Source organism: Pipistrellus kuhlii, unplaced genomic scaffold, assembly GCF_014108245.1.
Source record: "Pipistrellus kuhlii isolate mPipKuh1 unplaced genomic scaffold, mPipKuh1.p scaffold_m20_p_16, whole genome shotgun sequence".
NCBI lineage: Eukaryota > Metazoa > Chordata > Mammalia > Chiroptera > Vespertilionidae > Pipistrellus > Pipistrellus kuhlii.
Window position 1 is genome coordinate 23982438 of NW_023425471.1, and position 20373 is coordinate 24002810.

At 38.1% G+C, this 20373-nt stretch overlaps 1 long non-coding RNA gene across 1 annotated transcript; it reads right to left on the reverse strand.

Moving 5' to 3' along the window:
- Positions 1-385: 385 nt before the first annotated feature.
- Positions 386-5548, reverse strand: LOC118719901. Its single transcript, XR_004988313.1, has 2 exons — positions 5495-5548; positions 386-537 (listed from the first exon to the last, which is right to left on the reverse strand). It is a non-coding gene; the product is annotated as an uncharacterized LOC118719901 (long non-coding RNA).
- Positions 5549-20373: the final 14825 nt, after the last annotated feature.

Genomic DNA, 20373 nt, shown 5'->3' on the forward strand with positions numbered 1-20373 from the left:
AGTTGGAGCATATGTCCCCTGGAGGTCATAGCTACTGGTCAACTGGTCAACTATCTGCCCCCTGTGGTCAGTGTACATCATAGTGAGCAGTTGAGTGGCCTTAGCATATCATTAGCATATTATGCTTTGATTGGTTGAATTGAAGACCAGACACTTAGTCTTTTATTATATAGGATTATATCACTGAAAACTATACAATTTTTAAGCAGTATCATTCCAATAAAATTAATTAAAAATAAATAAAATGAAGAGAGAGCCAAAAGGTTCAGAGTGGGCCAGTGTCATGTACCTATGACATGAGTCCATAATGCACCAAAATAAACTTTATTCCAGGAACCTGGGTGTAGGTGGGCTGAGTCCGACAAAATGGAGTCAGCAAAGATAGCAGGGAGAGAGAGGTTTTTATTCATTTTTGCTGGTTGTAAGCTACTCTAATGATGTAAGGGTCTGGTTCGTCCTTGGTTCCTCCCAGCGTCAGATGGCTAGTGGTTATCTGTGCTATGCAGTGCTCAAGGCTGCAAGATTTCTGCAAGATATCTTTTAAGCACAATAAGTTTTTCTCTGCCCCATTTTATTCTCTGTAACTTTTCATTCCTTCTTAATGGGTGTATATAAAGGAAAAGAAGGGGAATGGGTCATCGTTCTCTATACTGCTTCCTGCATGGGAGGGGCTGTGTTGAATATCTAAAGAGTAAATTCAGATTATTTCCTGGGATATAGACCTATAGGGTCCCTTTACCTGGGTAAGGACAAATTGTGTTAATGTCTTAACTAGAACTTGTAATATTGTTTGTTTAAACTTGGCAAATAATTTTAAAATGCAGGGCCTGAGGAGTAGGAGTAGGATAAATAGCGTTAGGGGGCCTGTCAGGGGTAAAAGCCAGGATAATTTGGGCAGAGCTGCTTATAGGCTAGACCATATGGACTGCTCTATGGTGTCTTGACTGATCTCCTTGAGCCATTGAATATTCTGTAGACTGTGTTTTGTGTTTTTTGTTTTGTTTTTTTTCTTCTTTATTTTACCTGTAGAGTTTAGATAAAAACAATAGGAGGTGTTAGCAAGTAAATAAAATCTTCCCTCTTTGGCTAAAAGATACTCTAGGGCGAGTGAGGAGATCATTTTAGGGACATAAGAGATCAGCAAGATTCAGAAGCACTATGAAGGTAAACAAATAGATGTGATCTGGAGAGAAATTCCATAAATTGCCCTGGAGCCAAAGGTCTGTAAAGAGTTCAAAAATAAATTGCACTGTTTGGATGGGATAGTCTGCTCCAAGTGGGGAAATGTTGTCACTAACAATCTGCAGGAATGTGAAAGTCAATTTATTAGTCATTTGGTTGATATGTGAGAGGGACTATTTTTCCAGGAAGGCTAATAGGAGGGTAGGTTATTCTGAGGGCGAGTTTTTTGTTTATTTGTTCGTTTGTTTTCTTCAGTTTTGCCCCTTGCTAGGCATCTGGAACTTTCTGCTCTGGTGAGTTTTTACACTTGTTTCTGGTCTATTGTTCTTACTCTGGGGGTCAGGGATGATGAGGCCTGGGCACAAAAGGAGGTTTTGGTGGTGTTTGGGGATTGTATTTCCTGAGTGTAAGTAGCACTTGTAACCTGGTGGAGACAAACTCTTTTTATATATTTTAGTATTATTGGGGTAAAAGTTAGAACAATAAGAGTTATGGTTTGGTGCAAGAAAAGAGACATTAGTTTTGAGGGTTGTAGTCCAATATACCAAAATGAGGTTTATTATCTTAGTTTAATTTGTCCTTGGTTAAGGGAGATAGGATTTACTAGATGGCTGTAGACTCCTGTTTTACTATCTCAGTTTCCCTATTCCGCTTGTTCTGGCTTACTGGCCTGTGTCATTTATATAACTTCCTTTTAACATTTCTCCCCATAAATCTTCTATTACTTTCACAAACCTTCTTACAATTTTCATAAACACTCTTACAACTTTAACTCTTTCTTTTTTCTTTAAAAATGCATTTCCATGCCTTATGTCCTTTATTATTAAAATCATACAATATTTAAACCTTAATTTTCCTTAATGATAATTAAAAAGTAAACAGCCAGCATTTCTTAGATTGACATTTATGAATACTTTCATTTTTAAAAAATATACCTTTAATACAGTATAAGACATTATATTAACAGTTCCAAATCTATTTTATAGATTTTCTGTAACAAAACGTAAAATCAGGTGAACTTAAAATGTGTTGAAATATTTAGATGCTTACCATTTAATATAGTAATGTTTTAAAGCTTTAAGTTGCCAAAGACTTTGGGAAATTATGTATAGGGATATGAGGTTGGAGAAAAGGTGGAGGAAGAGGAGGAGGGAGTAGGCCTAGCAGTCTGTTCCCAGGTCTCTAGCTGCTTGGATTTAAAACTGCCACATTTTTTTTCATTAGAGATAATATGCTAAGGTTTGGGTGATAATGAGTTCAGTTTCTGCTAGTAGCCAGACTGTTAAGTAAGCATTTGTAGTTTTGCAGTCAAGAAAGTTGTTGTTTGGGAAGGGGTATGTGTGTATGAGAAGGCGCTGAGGTCAGAGCAGTTTTCAGAGCATTAAAGGGCTGAGAATGCTGGCCTTGGGATCTGAAGGCTCAGTGAGGAGTCCCTTTGCCATGTTATATTATAGAGGAGCTTTGTGAGAAGACTGGAGTTGGGAACACAGAGGCAAGAGTACCTAGCAAGCCCGAGAAAGGAGTGTATTTCTTATTTAGAGGAGAGGACAGTGATGGATGAGATAAGGCGTTTACTGTCTAAGGAATGGTGTGATCGTGTGGGGTTGAGAGTGAAACTGATGTAGGTAACTGTCAATTAGGACAAGTGGGCTTTATGAGGGGATGTCTGTACCCTTTCAGTCGGGCAAGAAGAGTGGATAAGGGGGTATTTAGTAAGATACAATGTAAAGGTGAGGTGGCTTATTATTTTTTAAATATATTTTATTGATTTTTTACAGAGATGAAAGGAGAGGGTCAGAGAGTTAGAAACATCAATGAGAGAGAAACATCAATCAGCTGCCTCCTGCACACTCCCCACCGAGGATGTGCCCACAATCAAGATACATGCCCTTGACCAGAATTGAACCTGGGACCCTTCAGTCCACAGGCCAATGCTCTATCCACTGAGCCAAAACAGTTAGGGCATCGTTTTTTAGATGGCTTGTGACTGTGAGACTAATCTGTCAACTCACATAATAGAAACTGAGGATGGGACAAGGGTCCCAGTGGATTCAGAGAGGGCAGAATAAGTGGCCCCAGTGTCAAATAAAAAGAAGATGGGCTTACCTGCCACCACAGTCATTACCCAAGCCTCTGTCTTGGTGATGTAAGTCTGTGGGGCCTTGTCTGGGTCTGGGTAGCTTCAGTCTTCTGTGGTCAGTTCCAGGAGGTCTGGAAACTCTAAACCAGATCCAGAGGGCAGCCTTGCTGAGGTCCGACCTGAAGGGGGTAGACTACAGTCTGATATCCAGTGGCCTTTCCTCCTGCATCTTGGGCAGGACACAGGTTGGGGTCTTGGGTTTCGGAAGGATTTGGTCCGGTGTCCTCTATTGTATTTGAAGCATGGGCCTGGAGAAGGCTTAGCCCCTGACTTACCCTATTTTAGAGGACCAGCATTTCCTTTGGGATTCATGAGAGGGGGGTGGCTAGGAGCTGAAAGGCCTTTGTCTGGGGTTCAGCCTTGGCCTGATCTTGTCCTTGTTTTTGGATTTGGATCTCTTTTTCTCTCTTATTAAAGATCTTTAAGGTCATGTTTAAAAGGTCTCCTTGGGGGGTTGCTCCTTCTGGGCTTATAAGGTTAAGATTGTTGTATTTTCTTATGGCCTGCATAAAGTGGGAGAGGAAGACTGCTGGATTTTCATGTCTTTCCTGGGTGACCTTTGCTAATTTTTAAAAAAATTAACTGCTTTATGGGCTGCCTTTCTCAGACATTCTAGCAGGTAGATATCCAACCATACGGTCTCAAGACCTGCAGCCTGCCTGCCCTTCCTGATAGTTCCATTGATGGTCCCTGTTAGGGACAGCATCCACTGTGACTGGGAAGTCAGGAGTCTGCTGGTGAAGGGTATTCCTGTGGCCCTAGGCATGAAGCCAGATTTGGCGCCAGCAAATATCCTGAAGGGGGCACTTTAAGGCTAGTGCCATAGTGGGAGGAAGAAGAGAGCTGAAAATTGCTCCAGAGCGGGTGTGAGATGAGGTGGTGGTGGTGGGATCCACTGGGTAGGGTGGCAGACTCTCAGGCTGCTGACACTGAGGAGCTGAAAGGGGGACCAGGGATGGGCGACAGAGATGGTCTGTGAGGTCAAAAGTGATGAAGGAGCAGGAGGATTTGAGATCCTCTGGAGGTTCAGAGTGAATAAGAAAATTTTGTGAGGGAGAGCAGCTGTTACAGAGAGAAGGATGTGTCCTTGAATATAAAAAAAATGTCTGGATATACATGATCTCAGACCACTTGCCTTGCCTGAAGCAGAATTGTCAAGGTCAGACAGGATTTAGAAACCGAAAGTGCCATTTTACTGAGGCCAAAAGTCATGTGCCAATTCTAGGGTCTGAAGGCTTTTAAGTAGACAGCCTAGGGGTGTGGTGCAGGGAAAGGCTGAAGGCAAGTTTCCCTATGATGCCAGGCAGTGGCTTAAGGTCTGTTCTATGTGAAGTTATGGTGGAGAAATGTGTCCCCATCTCCCCCTAACATTCACAAGAAACAGACAGAGCCCTCCCTCCAAGACAGGTGTCCCAGTTAGGAGAGTGAGTGAGGGAACCTTATTCCCTGGGAGGGCTTGTCCTGATCAGCGCTGGATTTTTCTGGGGCCAGCTGAACAGTATCAGCCCCAAGCCTGGCTCCAAACCCAAAATTACAAGACAGTCCTGGACATGGGAAAACAGACTAAAGTCACTTACCTATGAATTTATGCCCAGTGTTAATGGAGAAGGAGGCAAGGCAAGGAGAGGTCTACTATCCAGTCACAGGCATGACCCACACCTGTCCAGAGGAAGGCTGTGGTGGAGGGTAAGGGGGGAGAGGGGGCAAGTAAGTGTCGCAAGTCCAGCAGAAGTTCAGCCCTGTGGGAGCATGGCTAGGGGGCTTCCCTGTACACAAGGGAAGCTCAGGAGCCAGACAATCACGGTCTCTCTGAATGCCAAGTGCCCAATTGCTGGAACCTTGTGATGGTTCTTACTCGACTGCTCACTAGACCTTCCCGGGTTTTCAGCACCAAATGACAGGTTCAGAGTGGGCCAGGGTTGCACACCTATGACATGAGGCTATAATGTATCAAGAGATTTTATTGCAGGCACCTGGGTGTAGGTGGGCTGAGTTTGACAAAATGGAGTCAGCAAAGAGAGCAGGGAGAGATAGGTTTTATTACGTTTTTGCTGACTGTAAGCTGCTCTACTGACATCAGGGTCCAGTCAGTCCTTGGTTCCTCCCAGCATCAATGGCTAGTGGTTATCTGGGCTATAAGTTGCTCGAGGGTGCAAGCTTTCTGCAAAATACCTGCTAAGCACAATAAGTTTTTCTCTGACCCATTTTATTCTCTTTAACCCTTTCAAGAACCAGATTTGAACAATGAGAAATTCGTGCTCTAAAAAGTAGCCACCTATTTTCTGGCAGTTTCTGAATTTAAGGAATAAAGTCTGTCCTATTGATCCCTCACCTCAACACGTTCAGGGTGGGATAAAGATGAGTTTACAGTTGTGAGTAAAGAAAACTCAGAGGTTATTCTTGTATTGTTATTTATTAATTATTATATTATATTCCATAGAAACTGTAAGCCTACTTTCCCCAATCTCTGTTTATGTGGGAGCTACCACTAGAGTTTCAGTCCTTGCTGTTCTTCCAATAGCCTGGTAATGTCTTGTCATGTCTTTTACTTTTGTTTATTCTTTTTGAGCTGCTATAATAAAATTGCCATAGATGGGGAGGCTTAATAAAAAACATTTATTTGTCACTGTTCTGGAGTCTGAGAAGTCCATATCAAAGTGCCAGAAGATATGTTGGTGTCTGGTGTGTGCTGTGGTCCTGATTCATAGTCAGTCCTTTTCTTGATGAATCTTCATGTGGCAGGAGAGATGAGAGAGCTCTTTGGAGTCTCTTTCATAACAGTGCTAATTTTATTTAGAATCTAATCACTTCCTCAAAATCTCATCTTGAATTACCATTGTTTGGGATTTATGATTTCAACATATGAAATTTGGAAAGACACAAATATCCACTACATAGCACCTAGCCTTGTTTAGAGTCTTTCTGGCTCTATTCCCAGAAGGAGCTTAATAAAACTAAGTATTCACGCTTGCGTCTGACTTGACACCGCAGTTCTCTATGTCTGCTGGCAGCGAAAACAAAAGCAATCTTAGGTACCAACAATGATTGTGGCATCTGGAAGAAAATTGGGTGCTTAACTTGGCTTATTTCCTTTTGTGACACAGTCACTATTTCATTTTTCAGTATTGACCTTAGCAAAAAACAAGACAAAAAAAAATATTTCGTGTCACCCGTATCATGTGATAGGCAGAGAAAACATTGTGCTCAGTTATTGTGGCAAAGGGCAACTGGCCATGCTCTGGTTAAAGAAAACTGACAGAAACAAAATACACATAAATGACATAGACTATGTATGGCAATCTGAACACACCCAATGTCTGTGTGGTTGCTGGTTCCAGTAAGGCAAGACTTTGGGGCTGCTATTATGGGCCTGAAATGTGAGAAAAATGGTCAAGGCCATAGCCCTTTAAATGCTCTTTTACTACAAGTAAAATTGAGGCTTTTCAGGAAAAGGGAGCCTCTTTGTCTGATCAATGCGGGTTTAACCTCCCTCCTTTGATCATAAAAAATATTTACTCTCTAATTTTAAACCCTTATTCTAATACTATACTTCTAACTCTTACCATATTGTGGAAGATAAAGGCTTCTCTATGCTTTTCTTTTTTATCAAGTCTTGGTTTGGTGACACCCAAACCCTTTCATCATGTATGTTTATGAACAGAACAGTTGGTTTTAACAGTGATTAACTCCTATGTCTGGCTCATTGACACTAAGACAATAGATGTGTGGGCAAAAAGCAGAGAAAACAATTTCTGTGGCTGAGACTAAACACTCCAACAGGCTCTATATTGCCCACATTAGAGGAGCAAAGATATTGCAAATCAGTCATTTCCTTCAAATGTACAAACTCACTAGAAGGTGAACTCCAGTGCAAATATGACTAAACTTTAAATGTATATTAACATGAAATTTATTAGCTTTTTCAGACATTGATGTATCTGATATCACTCAGAAGAGAAAAATATGATTTTTATCTGAGGTATTTATATAATCAATTGATTCATTGCCATTTCTGATAGCCAATTATCATTTATTGAAAATAAACTATTTAAAACTATTTTAGTCCTTGCTCCCAGTTGGTAAGAAAAAAAATCTAGAAATTTGACTATATTGTTTGCTATCAGTTTCATAAAATATGTCTAATGTTCTAGTTTATTTTTGTGAAAGTATTTTAACCTATCCCATCAACCCTTAAATAGGAGTGGGAAAACTTTTTTCAACCAAGGGCCATTTGGATATTTATAACATTATTTACTTAACATAATTCACTTAATTTAAATGTATGTTGCTATGAAAAAAACTCCTAGATTTATTGAATTTCGAGTCCAGCCAGAGGCTGCCTTGGTAGGGCCAAACCAAGTGATTTTGCAGGCCTTATATGGTCTGGGTACTGGATGTTCCTCACCCCTGATTTAAATGATTTTCTAAGGCAAAGTAAACACAGCTCTTCTCTTTCTCACAAATTTAACATAAATCTTAAATATCTAATTGATATAGTTAATACTATAAACAGGAGACATTGCTAAACATTTCTGAATTATTTTACTGATCAAATTGTGACATTTCTGCTTATGCTATATTTTAGTATCTGCCAACTCTATCTAAATTACAGTATCACAGAATTAACAAAGGATATTTAAAAGTAAAAAAAAATAAGCAAGTGTGAGTTCTTAGCAATAATCCAATATTTATATGTTGGTACGCACCAGTGTGTTTACTTTCTATTAAAATTTCATTACTAGATACTATGAAAGTAATTACAATGAAAGGGATTTTTATGGCAAGGCTTACTATCAACAGTACATTTTATTTATTTGTTTGTTTATTTATTTATTTGTTAGTTTATTTGTTTGCTTGTTTTAAAATATATTTTATTGATTTCTTATAGAAAGGAAGGAGAGGGATAGAGAGTCAGAAACATCGATTAGCTGCCTCCTGGTACATTCCCCACCGGGGATGTGCTTGCAACCAAGGTACATGCCCTTGACTGGAATCAAACCTGGGAACCTTCAGTCCGCAGGACGATGCTCTATCCACTGAGCCAAACCAGTTTTGGAAACGGTACATTTTTTTAAAATGGCTCCATTCCAATTTAAAGGTTAAAAAATAAAAAAATGTCCATCAATTGTTTTTTTCTAAAATTGATATGAAGAAACTTTGGATTGCCCATACATATTATTTTTGAATTTTAAAACTTAAAACTATTCACAGTTTTATTTTATTTTAACATTTTTATTGATTTTTTTACAGAAAGGAAGACAGAGGGATAGAGAGTTAGAAACATCGATGAGAGAGAATCATCGATCAGCTACCTCTTGCACACCCCCAAATGGGGATGTGCCCGCAACCAAGGTACATGCCCTTGACCGAAATCGAACCCGGGACCTTTCAGTCCACAGGCTGACGCTCTATCCACGGAGCCAAACCGGTTTTGGCCTATTCACAGTTTTAGTTAATTCAGTCCTATAATCAAATTCTGTTTTTCCTGATTTTTTTCTTGCCAATATTTATATAAATTCAGATACACCATAGGGTTTTAGTAATTTCATCCAGTTCAAAGGGATGGTGTGAAAGTTTATTATCAGAGATATGTACCTTACAATAAATCAGAGTCCTTTACATGGATCTTTCAGAAGATATAACATTTTTTGCAAATGTATCAGAGTAAAACAATTACTGTCTGTAAATGACAAAAAAAGAAACTTAAAATGACATGGTTATAGACTTAATTACAATGCAATTTACATGGAATTCTGTTCCTTTTGCAAAACATAATATTCTAGAATAAGCATTAGAGTTATAAATAAAAGTATATAAAAAAAAGTACATCAGAATTTTGTAGACTCTTGCAGATTTTTTATGTAATCTCTGGAGCATCAATTCTAATAATATGCATATATAAATATAATATAGTTATCATTTTCTTATTTGAAAGAGCTTCCCATATACTTAAATTTATATGGGAATTATATAATTTATATTTTTGTTTTATAAAATTTTTCTTCATAAAATTTTCCTTCATAAAGAGAGAAAGGAAATCCTTGAAGCATTCCAGGTCTTATTGGAATGACCTAAAGTCAATTCTTAGTCAAGAAAACATTTCTTAAAAGTCAAAAGTCCAAAAGTCTATATATTATTATTATTATTATTATTATTATTATTATTATTATTAAACTAGAGTCCCAGTGCATGAAATTTGTGCACTGGGGGAGGGGGTGTCCCTCAGCCCAGCCTGCACCCTCTCCAATCTGGGATCCCTCTCACAATCCAGGACTGCTGGCTCTCAAGTGCTTGCCTGCCTGCTTTCCTGATTGCTCCTAATTGCTTCTGCCTGCCAGCCTGATTACCCACTAACCACTCCCCTGCCAGCCTGATTACCCCTAACTTCCCTCCCCTGAAGGCCTGGTCACCTTTAACTTCCCTCCCCTACAGGCTTTATCACCCCCAACTGCCCTCCCTTGCAGGCCTGGTTCCTTCCGACTGCCCTCTCCTGATGGCCATCTTGTGTCCACATGTAGGCAGGATCTTTGACCATATGGGGGCAGCCATCTTGTGTGTTGGAGTGATGGTCAATCTGCATATTACTCTTTTATTGGATAGGATAGAGGCTTGGTGCATGGGTGGGGGCCATCTGGTTTGCCCTGAAGGGTGTCCCAGATCAGGGTGGGGATTCCCTTGGGGTATGGGATGGCCTGGGCTAGGGGCCTGTGGTGGTTTGCATGCCAGCCACGCTGCCTGATGACCCAAGTGGAGACCCTGGTATCTGGGGTTTATTTATCTTCTACAATTGAAACTTTGTAGCCTGGAACAGAGCCAAGCCTTCTGCTTGCTCTGTGGTGACAGCCATTTTTGTTGCGATTTATTTATCTTCTATAACTGAAATTTTGTAGCCTTAAGCAGAGGCCAAGGCAGGCCAGGGCTACAGAAGCTTGGCTTCCTCCATCACCAGAGGAAACCCTAGCCTCCTGCTCTCTCCAGCTCCATGGCTGCCGCCATTTTTGTTGTGATTTATTTATCTTCTATTATTGAAACTTTGTAGCATTGAATAGAGGCCTGAGCCAGCAAGGGAAGGCAAAAAGCTTGGCTCCCTCCATTGCCAGGGAAACTCAAGCCTCCCGCCTGTTCTCAGCCTTCTTGGTTGGGTTTATTTGCATATTCACTCCTGATTGGCTGGTGGGTTTGGCTGATGGGTGTTGCTTGTGGGTATAGCAGAGGTATGGTCAATTTGCATAGTACACTTTTATTAGATAGGATAGTACTGGAAGTCCTTGACAGAGCTATTACGCAAGATAAAGATATAAATGCATCAAAATTAGAAATGAAGAAGTAAAATTGTCACTTTTTGAATGGGACATGATCCTTTATATAGAAAAACTTAAAGACTCTATCAAAAAACAAAACACAAAAACTATTAGAAACAATAAAGAAATACAGTAAAATTTCAGGACAAAAAATTCAATATAAAAACCCCATTGCATTCCTATATGCTAACTATAATATTTGAGAAAATGAAATGGAAAAAAAAACACACAATTCCTTTTGTAATTGAAACTAAAAGAATACAATACCAAGAAATAAAGCTCAAAAGGGTTGTGAAGGACCTATATGTTGAAAATTACAAAGTATTAATAAAAGAGATTGAAAAAAAAGTGGAAAGATACACCATGTTCATGGATAGGCAGATGAACATAGTTAAAATGTCCTTATTACCCAAAACAACATAGAGATCTATTTGTATTTGCATTTCTATATTGCAAATGAAGTGTTGCATATGTCCCATCCCCCCCACCCCCATTTACCCCTTCCAGCTCATCCTCCTCCTGCCTCATGAACTCACCACCCCATTGTCTGTGTCCATCATTTATGCATATTTGCATACAAGATTCTTGGTAGATTTTCTCCCTCCCCTCCTTTTCCTCTAAGATTCCGCACTCCATTCCATGTCTCTGGATCCAATCCATTCATCAGTTTATTTTTGTTACTTAGATTTCACATATGAGATTATGTGATACTTGTCTTTCTCTGGCTCACTTATTTCAATTAGCATGAATCTAAAGAGCAAAGTCAAATGACAAACAAAATGGGAACAAAGATATGTTCATTTTCACATCTCATATTTAGCATAATGCTGGAAGTCATACCACAGCAAGCAGAAAAGAAGAATAGTTTGTTTTCATATATGGTGTAAGTTGGTGATCTAGTTTCATTTTTTTGCATGTATCTTACCAAATTCTCCAGCACCATTTATTGAAGAAACTGTCTTGACTCCACAGTATTCTCTTGCCTCTGTTGTCAAATACTAATTGAGCAGATGACTTATGTCCATTTCTGGGTTCTCTGTTCTGTTCCACTGGTCTCTATGTTTGTTCTTGTGCCAGTAACAGGCAGTTTTGAGAACTGTGGCTTTATAATACAGCTTTTTAGCTGGTATTGTGATCCCTCCAACTTTGTTCTTCTTTTTCAGGATTGTTGTGGCTATTCACAGTCTTTTTTTAATTCCACATGAATTTTTGGAGAGTTTGTTCTAGGTCTGTGAAATATGCTGTTAGCATTTTAATTGGGAGTGAATTGAATCTATACATTTCTGTGGGTCGTATGGGAATTTAATTATGTTGCTTCTACCAATCCATGAACATGGTATCTTCTTCCATTTGTTTATGATTTCCTCTATCTCTTTTTTCAATATCTTGTAGTTTTCTGAGTACAGGTCTTTTACCTCCTTAATTAAGTTTATTCCTACGTATCTCCAAAAATGAATTTAAAATAGATCATAGGCACAAGTATAAAATGAATAATTGTAAAAATTTTGAAAGCTAATATAGAAAGAAATAAAAGCAACCTTAAATTTGACAGTAATTTTTAGATATAGCACCAAAAGACTGCTGTATTTGAGATAGAATTTATCATTTGTAATGGATGATTAAGTTGACTGCATTAAAATAAAAACTTCAACATTTTAAATACTCATTTTGTTAGAAAAATTCTAAAGAAGCTATAAACTTGTAGAAAATACTTTCGGAATACATCTGATAAAGAACTAATATCCAAAATATACAAATAATTCTTAACCTTGACTATAAGATAAAAAAAAATACTGTTTAAAAATGGCTAAGACATACAGATTTAAAAAAAAACTCACCAAAGAAGATATAGAGATGAAAATAAATGTGAAAAATAATCAATATTGTATGTTAATATAGAATTTCAAATATAAATATCAATGAGCCATACATGTTGGAATGGCTAAAAGCTAAAATAATGACACCAAATATTGGTGAACAGGAGAAACAGGAACTTTCATTCCTTGGAGGTGAGAATGCAAAATAGTGTGTGCACATTTTAAAAAAGATTATCACTTTCTTACAAAGCTAAACATAAGCTTAGTATATGATCTAACAATCTTGCTCCTTGATATTTACCTAAATGTCTTGAAAGGTCATGTTCACAGGAAAACCTGCTCACAACATGGGCCATAATTACCAAATTCATAATTGCCAAAACTTATAAAAAAAATAAGCTCATCTTAGATAAATTAATAAAAATCTGTGGTGCAGGTATACAATTGAGTATTATGTAGCCGTAAAAAATGAAAGGGAGCAGTTTAACATTGTGACATAGGAAGATTCTAAATTCACATACTTCCATGGACACAGCAAATATACAGTTAATAATTTCCTCTGAACAGAACCTGAGAAACAGCAGAACATCTATTCCACAACAAAAGTTAAAGGAATGCATCAAGACTAGCAAAAGAAGCAGATTTGATTCATAGTCTAGCCTAGGGGTGTCAAACTCAATCAGAGAAGGGGCCAAAATCTAAAATCCAGCCTAAATCGCAGGCCGAATGGTTTACTGAACAGTCATAAACTGTCATTGTGATGGAAACGCAGCGGAGTGCAGTGATGACAGCGCAGTGCGGGCCACATTGCAAGGCCTGGCAGGACGGATTTGGCCCGCGGGCCTTGTGTTTGACACATGTGGTTCTTGGTGTAGGTTGTGATCTCAAAAATAGCAAAAACAATAACAAGAAAACAAAAAAATAGCTTTTTCTTCCTGAAGATCAAAGGATTTGTTCCCCACAGCAGACAAACCAACCCTTGGAAACTGCACCAGGCAGATGATGCCCCAAAATGTATGGCTTTGAAAACCAACACACTTGTATGTAGCAAAACCATAGGATTATAAGAAATGGAGATTACTCTCTTCAAGGGCTTACATGCAGTCCCACTCACCTGGGACCTAGTGCAAAACAGCAATTTGAAGAGATCCTAGACCATATGTTAAGTAGATCCATTTTCTATAACTTAAAGCTGGAAGAACAGAAGCTGATTGGGACATTTTCTGAAGATGAAGTAACTAGGAGGCACCATTTTGAACTTTTTCTTCTACATCTCCAGTTCCAAGGTGGTAGATTGCAATTTTTGCCATCTGGCTCTAACTTGTTAGTGCAGTCAAGTGAATACCCCACTAACTGTGCTGTGCCCCTGCCAGAGGCTTTAGATAAGTGCCCTTCCTACAGTACAACACCTGAAGTCCCACCAGAGGTATCAGAAATGTGTTCCACCAGCCATTTCACTCCCATGGCATCACCAGAGGTGGCAGTTGGGTGCAGTGCATACACAAAATGCCCCTTGAGTACTAGGCTTTTGTTCTTGAAGTAATTACCCTATATAGGAGATTTCTTCAAGATCAGAAGAGATAGTGGTTCTACATAATACATAACACACAAGAAAGTCAAGCAAAATGAAAAGGAAAAGAATATGTTCCAAATTAAAAAAAAAACCCCACACATAATAAAAATCCCAGACAAATAATTAATAAAATGGTGGTAATTTACCTGATAAATATTTTAAAGTAATGGTCATAAAGATACTCAACAAATTCAGAAGAATAGATGAATACAGTGAGAATTTTAACAGTGATAGTTAACATTAAAAAGTACCAAATTAAAAAAAAGTACCAAATATACGTCATAGAGTTGAAGAATTTAATAATTGATCTGAAAAACCCTAGAGGTTTCAACAGAGTAGATAAAGCAGAAGAAAGAGTATGTAGTATGGCAAAATAAGTCACTCAAAGTAGAACAAATAATTTTTAAAAGAGTGAAGATAGCTTGAGAAAACTTTAGGATGACATGAAGCAGAATAATATTTGCAGGAGAAGAGATAGAGATATAGATGAAAGAGAGAGAGAGGAGAGAGAAAGAGAGAGGGGGGAGAGAGAGAGAGAGAGAGAGAGAGTGAGAGAGAGAGAGAGAGATCATCAAATCATGTTCTGGTATTATATATTTGGCCCACTTCATCCTTTACTATCATTCCCCTTCCCTCTGGTAGCCACCATACTGTTTTCTATTTCTTTTGAGTTTCAGTTTTATATTTCACATATGAGTGAAGTCATATTGTTCTTAGCTTCTTCTGACTGACTTATTTTGCTTAGCATAATATTCTCAACATCTATCCATGCTTTTGCAAAAGTCAGTATTTCATCCTTTCTTATGGCTTTGTAGTACTCCATGTTCCATATGTACCACTTAATAGCTAGTGAAGTTGAATGTATTTTCACATATCTATTGGTCATTTGTATTTCTCCTTAGAAGAAGTTTCTATTCAGGTCCTCTGACCATTTTTTAAATTGCATTGTTTGTTTGGTGTTAAATACTATGAGTTCTTTATAAATTTCTTATATTAACCCCTTGTTGGAGCTGTTGTTTGCAAATATCATGTTCCATGTAGTTGGTTACCTTTTTGTTTTGTTGTCAGTTTCTTTTGCTGTGCAGAAGCTTTTTAGTTTTATATAATCCCATTCATTTATTTTTGTCTTTGGGTTGAAATTCATAAAATGACCTCTAAAGCCATGGTCCATAATTTTAGTACTTATGTTTTCTTCTATGTAATTTATTGTCTCAGATCTCTTATTTTAATTAATTTTTGTGCATGGGGACAAACTGTAGTCTAATTTGATTTTTTTTGCCTCTTCCTTTCCAATTTTTCCAGCACCATTACTGAAGAAGCTTTCTTTTTTTCCACTGTGTGTTTTTTTTTTTACTCTTTTGTCAAAAGTTATTTGCCCATATTCATGTGGTTTTATTTCTGGGCTCTCAAATATGTTCCATTGGTCTGTGTGCCAGTTTTTCTATCAGTAACATACTGTTTGGTTTTTATACCTCTATAGTATAACTTAAAGCCAAATAGTGTAATGCTTCCTACATTGTTCTTATTTTATTTTCTATTCAGGATTGCTTTGGCTATTCTGTTTTTTGTTTTGTTTTGTTTTGTTTTGTTTTGTTTTGTTTTTAATAAATACTAGAGACCCAGTGCATGAAATTCGTGCAAGGGGAGGGGTGTCCTCTCAGTCCAGCCTGTAGCCTCTTCAATCTGGGACTTCTCAGGGGATGTCCCACTGCCAGTTTCAGCCCGATCATTCTCACCTGTCTGCCTGCCTGATCACCCCTAACCGCCTTTGCCTGCCAGCCTGATTGCCCCCAACTTCCCCTCCCACTGGCCTGTTCGTCCCTCATTTCCCCCTCTGCTGGCCTGGTTGCTTCCAACTGCCCCCCTGCCAGTCTGGTTGCCCCCAATTGCACCCCACTGCTGGCCTGGTTGCACCTCTCTGCCCTCCTCTGCCAGCCTGGTTGCCCCATGCAGCCTGCTGGACAGTCATTTGGTTGCCCCTTGCTAACTCCTTGCTGGCCTGGTCACCCCACACAGCCTGCTGGTCAGTCATTTGGTTGTCCCTTGCTAACCCCCTGCTGGCCTGGTCACCCCACTGTTTGGTTGTTACTGTGAGGGCATTGTGACCAATTTGCATATTACCTTTTTATTAGTATAGATTATGTTTTGTCCTATTTCTTTAAAATTTACTTTGGAATTTAGATGGGGATTAAGTCTATATATTGCTTTGGGTGATATGGCCTATTTAGTACTGTATGTTGATTCTTCCATCAATCCATAAACACAGTATATCTTTCCATTTCATTTTGTCTTTTTCAATCTCTTGTAATAATGCTTAGTAGACCCAGGCCTGCAGGGTAGGACAGTTTGGAGGAACAAGGCTTGCAGGGGAGGGCAGTTAGGGGCGACCAGGCCAGCAAGGTAGGGCAGTTAGGGGTGAATGGATCAGCAGGGGAGCAGTTAAGCATCTTTCAGGCTGGCAGGGAAGTAGTTAGAGGGTGATCAGGCTGGCAGGCAGAAGTGGTTAGGGGTAATCAGACAGGCAGGCAGGTGAGCAGTTGGGGAGCCAGCAGTCCTGGATTATGAGAGGGTGCAGGCTGGGCTGAGGGAAACTTAAAATGGCTTTAAAAATACCGTACTTTCCAGCATATAAAATGACACTGTGTTCTAGTAAAAAGCCTGCTCAGATTTGCCAGAGTCAGAGAGGCAGTCTATTAAAAAAAGAACTGGTGTTGCCTCGGAAGTGGGTGGTAGTCTTATACAGCGAATATAGGCCTAAACCTATGTTTTAACTGTAAAATTAGGGGGTCGTCTTATACGCCGGAAAATACGGTATGTTAATTTAAAAAAATGAGTCATAAAGAAAAAAAGATTTAAAAGTAACTTAAACTTTCATCCTGAGAAAACAGAGAAAACAACAACAACAAATCATATCTAAAGCTAGTTGGAAAAGTTAATAAAAATTTGAGCATAAATCAATGAATAAAAACCTGGAAACAATAGAAAACTAATTAAATCAAAATCATATTAGTTTAAAAACATTCATAAAATTAATACATTTTAGCTAATTTAGATTAAAATGAAAAAAGAAACATGCTACCGATAACAGAAATGAAAGGTCATTTCTGATCACATGGACATTGAATGGATGTTAAAGAAGCTCTCTGAACAGCCAAAGCCGGTTTGGCTCAGTGGATAGAGCGTTGGCCTGCGGACTGAAGGGTCCCGGGTTCGATTCCGGTCAAGGGCATGTACCTTGGTTGCGGGCACATCCCCAGTAGGGGGTGTGCAAGAGGTAGCTGATCGATGATTCTCTCTCATCGATGTTTCTAACTCTCTATCCCTCTCTCTTCCTCTCTGTAAAAAATCAATCATATATATTTTTTAAAAAAAGTTCTCTGAACAACACTGTTTCTAAAAATTTGATAAAGGAGCAATAGATAATTTATTGAGAGTAACAAATTACCAAAGCTCACTTGAGTTAAGATAAAATGAATAATCCTATATTTATAATTTAAATTGATATTTAAACCCTTCTACAAATTTTATTACTATATTCAACTAATTTATCCCTCATTAAAAAAATTATTTACTTTGTTTATTTTTCTATTTCTAGGTTTCTATATGAAGTTAATACCTAATTTCTTTATCCCAGCTGATCAAGTCAGTAAGTTATTTTTGGTTCCTATGTATTGGTAGGAAGATGAATTGAGCCTTGAAAGATTGGAAATGCAACTTAACTACAGGAGGGAGAAAGGACATATATGTATATAACTGTGTGTGCACATATATGTATGTAAATATATATACATGCATATGCACACAAAAACCGAGAGCAATGACATGAAAGAAGATATGCCACCTTTTAAATAGGTGCTATTTTAGTAATCATAATTCCTAACAGTTATCACAATTTTACTATTTAAATTATCTTTGTCCTGATCAATATGCAACTATATTCCAAAGTTTTTCTGTACTATAAATGGACTACATACATCAAAAATACACATATCAGGTACATATTATTTGTTAAACTTTAATTTTTGTATGTGGCTGTGTTTGTGTATGTCTGTGCACATGACATTTGAGCTCTTCAATCTTTAAAGGTATGATGCTGCTATAGTTTTGGTGTTGTTGATAAAAAGGGGATATTTTAATAGCTTTATAAAGTACCTATTGTATTTCAAATAAACAACAAGGCTGACAATCGCCTGGCTCAAAGTAAGACTCATATTTAATGGGCTTCTGGCTTAATTTTGCACATGTTTGTAAGTCAAAATTGGTATGAGTAATCTGAGATAGCATGTTTGTTTTTGTATTAATTTGCAGAAGTGACACCCAAGAAAACAGTGAAATTGAGAATTTTCTAGAAAATTCTAGTCTTTGGCATAAATGGTAGCTTCTAACATTTATGCCAAAGACTAGAGCTGGACCAATAAGTAGATTCATTTCATTCAGACTAATTGCAATATGGAGAGCAACCTAGATGTGAAGATTAGAACATCTCCATAGAATGATTTTGCCTTAGACTTTAAAAAAAATATTTTAAATTAAATATATTGAACCTGGCCAGCGTGGCTCAGTGGTTGAGAGTTGACTTATGAAACAAGAAGTCATGATTTGATTCTGGTCAGGGCACATGCCCAGGTTTTGGGCTCGATCTCCAATGGGAGGCATAAAAGAGGCAACCTATTTATCCATGATTTTCTCTCATCATTAATGTTTTTCTCTCTCCCTCTCCCTTCTCTGAAATAAATACAAATATATTTTTAAAATGAAATTAATTAATTAACTGTGTTGGGGTGACATTAGTTAATAAGAATATATAAATTTCAAGTGTACAATTCTATGATACATAATCAGTATATTGTATTGTATGCCCTGAACCAAAGTCAAATCATTTTCCATCACCATATATTTGGTCACCTTTCCTATTATAACCACCATACCATTGTCTGTGTCTATGGGTATCAGTTCTATATCTTATATAGGAGTGAAATGCCTTACACTTTTTTTTCTTTATCGATTAAGGTATTGCATATGTGTCCTTATCCCGCCATTGTCCCACCACCACCCCTGACTCATGCACTCACCCCGCTAGTGTCTGTGTCCATTTGTTATGCTTATATGCATGCATACAAGTCCTTTGGTTGATCCATCCCCCTTACCCCCAATTTCCCCTGCCTTCCCTCTGAGGTTTCATGGTCTGATCAATGCTTCTCTGTCCCTAGATTTGTTTTTGTTCTTCAGTTTATGTGACTCATTGTATTCCACAAATGAGTGAGATCATGTGATATTTATCTTTCTCTGACTGACTTATTTCGCTTAGCATAATGTTCTCCAGGTCCATCCATGCTGCTGCAAATGGTAGGAGTTCCTTCCTTTTTACAGCAGGGTAGTATTCCATTGTGTAGATATGTCACAGTTTTTTAATCCACTCATATGCTGATGGGCACTTAGGCTGTTTCCAAATCTTAGCTATTGTAAATTATGCTGCTATGAATACAGGGGTGCATATATCCTTTCTGATTGATGCACCTAGTTATATTCCTAAAAGTGGGATCACTGGGTCAAATGGAAATTCCATTTCTAGTTTTTTGTTTTGTTTTGTTTTCTTTTGTTTTAAATATATTTTATTGATTTTATACAGAGAGAAAGGGAGAAAGATAGGGAGCTAGAAACATCGATGAGAGAGAGTCATCCATCAGCTACCTCTTGCACACCCCCTACTGGGGACATGCACGCAACCAAGGTACATGCCCTTGACCGGAATCGAACCCGAGACCTAGTCTCCAAGCCGACGCTCTATCCATTGAGCCAAACTGGTCCCAGCCATTTCTAGTTTTTTGAGGAAACCATACTGTTCTCCACAGTGGCTGCACCAGTTACATTTCCACCAGCAGTTCAGAAAGATTCCTTTTTCTCCACATCCTCACCAGCACATGTCATTTGGTGATTTGTTGATAATAGCCATTCTGACAGGTATGAGATAATATCTCATAGTCTTTTTGATTTGCATTTCTAGGATAATTAGTGATTTTGAGCATGTTTTCATGTGGCTCTTGGCCTTCTATATGTCCTCTTTTGAAAACTATATATTTAGATCCTTTGCCCATTTTTTATTTGATTGTTTATTATCCTTTTGTTAAGTTGTATGAGTTCCCTATAAATGTTGGAGATTAAATGCTTATTAGAGATAACATTAGCAAATATGTTCTCCCATGCAGTGGGCTTTCTTGCTTTGTTGATGGTTTCTTTTGCTGTTCAGAAGCTTCTTATTTTGATGTAGTCTCATTTGTTTATTTCTTTTTAGTTTTCATTGCCCTAAGAGCTCTATTGGAAAAGATATTGCTGACTGTGGATTCCTCTAAGATTTTTATA